This window comes from Castor canadensis, chromosome 12 (assembly GCF_047511655.1).
Source record: "Castor canadensis chromosome 12, mCasCan1.hap1v2, whole genome shotgun sequence".
Classification (NCBI taxonomy): domain Eukaryota; kingdom Metazoa; phylum Chordata; class Mammalia; order Rodentia; family Castoridae; genus Castor; species Castor canadensis.
Window position 1 is genome coordinate 13,232,847 of NC_133397.1, and position 2,101 is coordinate 13,234,947.

The window sequence follows — 2,101 nt, forward strand, 5'->3', positions numbered from 1 at the left end:
TTTGGGTATATATTTTTCTAGATTATAGGTCTTTCTAGATTTTTCCATATACACGCAAACACACATGAGTATGCCTATTTGTTTTGCATCGTTGGAAGGTCATTACTTGCTTTCTATTGTGTATTATAAACTATTGTATCATATTAGGAGTAAAGAGCTCTCTCACCTTTGCACTGTGGCATCTTTGAATGGGCTGCATACATAGTGGAAAAGCAACAGGTGATGAATGAATGATTAAACAGAGTTTTAAAAATATCTGTCTGTAAAAAGAGAATTGGATTGTGTTATGCTGATAATCTTTCCAGTTTCAATAATCCGAAGACTTCTGATCAATAACGCCTCTACAATGGGAACCTTCTTACAAATCTGACGACTGGACATATCCTTTCTAGTACTAACACTGGAATGTTCCCAAACTAAAGGGAGTCCATCAGCCTGGTGCAAGTAGCTCACACCTGTAATCCTAGTTATCTGCGATCATGAGATTGGAGGATCACGGTTCCAGGTCAGCTTGGACAAATAGTTTACAAGACCCCATCTCCAAAATAACCAGAGCACAAGTGGACTGCAGGTTCAACTCTAGTGGTAGATTGCCTGGTTTGCAAGCATGAAGCCTAGTCCTGCCCCACCCCCCCAGAAAAAAGTAGATGACAAAAGACTTAATGTATTGTCTGTGTCTACATGAAACCTAAGGGTCAGGCCCAAGGATGTAGCTGGGTGGCTGAATGTTTGCCTAAAATGAACATGGCCCTGGGTTCGATCTCCCAGTACCACAAAAACCAAACAAAGAAAAACCTAACAGTGACCTTGTTTACAGTAGACTAAACTTGGTTAAGAATAGACTAACCTGAGTCACCTGGTTAGAGTGTCATATATATTGGCAGTACTGGAGTTTGAACTCATGCTTGCTAGGCAGGAGCTCTAGCATTTGAGTAATACTCTAGACCTTATAGCATGTCTTTTTGTCTTATCAAAGTGAGTTGAGGACTGGAGGTATGGCTCAGGTGATATAGAATGTCTACTTTGCTAGCTTGAAGTCCAAAAGTTCAAATCTCAGTCTGACCAGAAAACAAAAGACAAATCTTATTGGCTATTGCAGCTTGAGAGCAGTGTGTGAGTCATGACAGGAAAAGAAAAGCATTCAGAAAGGTTCTTGCTGGCAGAGTGGCTCGTGTGGTAAGATTGCCTGCCTAGAAAGTTTCTTCCGCTGTTTGACTGAGTACTGGTAGAAAAGAATGCAGTATAACCAACAAGGCATTATGCTTCCAGAAAAATCTCAAGGAAAAGAGTTGCAAACAACAGTAGTGGCCCTGGGCTCAAGCTCCAAAGGAAAGAGTGGAGAGACTGAACCAGTTAGCGTACAAATTGGAGATAGATTTCCTCTGCAAGAATACAGAGGCACTTCTTCTGCAAGAATATGGCAAGGTTTATTTCTTATTTGGAGATGGCGACATTTTTGGGAAGTACATAGACTGAAATAAATCACTGTTGAGATGGTGTCACATGAAGCTGTCCATTCCACTGACGTTCTGAAATCTTCTATCATGTAAATAATTTCCATGTCTCCCTTTTATAATAAACAGATGATATCTAAACTAAAAACCAAAAGCAAAAACCCAGGTGAGTCAACTTGGAGATAACAGCTGACACTTTGGATCTGAGAAAACCCAGTTGTTTTGCATAGATTATGTAGTCCTCGTGTCTTCACACACACAGTGCTACTATAGCTTATGATAAAGGCACCTTTGCTTGAATTACAGGCTAATATGGTTCCACCCGGGCCTGGTGAACAGAGTGCAACTGGATTTACCCCCTTCTGCCCATCCCCAGCAAGGCCCCCCTAGGGCAGGACACACATGTACAGTTGTATTGGCAACTCTGTGCACAGAACTTAGAACTGAAATGTCACCTAAGTGTTGGATAGCTAAGTTTAAGGTTCTTTTTTAAGCACATAAGCAAAATATGTGTGCTAAAAATCAGAAAGAACATTTGTGAGCTGGAACACAGCATGCTGAGGACTTCAGTCCTTGCAAGCCTCTGTGTTCTCCCGCTGGACCCTCTTTCTGGAAGCTCTCCTTTCGCCATTAGGTTCTTTCTCAAT

General features: G+C 41.3%; 1 pseudogene; it reads left to right on the forward strand.

Annotated features, from left to right (window-relative positions):
• The first annotated feature begins 479 nt into the window (after positions 1-479).
• Positions 480-1,476, forward strand: LOC109679507 (10 kDa heat shock protein, mitochondrial pseudogene; annotated as a pseudogene).
• Positions 1,477-2,101: the final 625 nt, after the last annotated feature.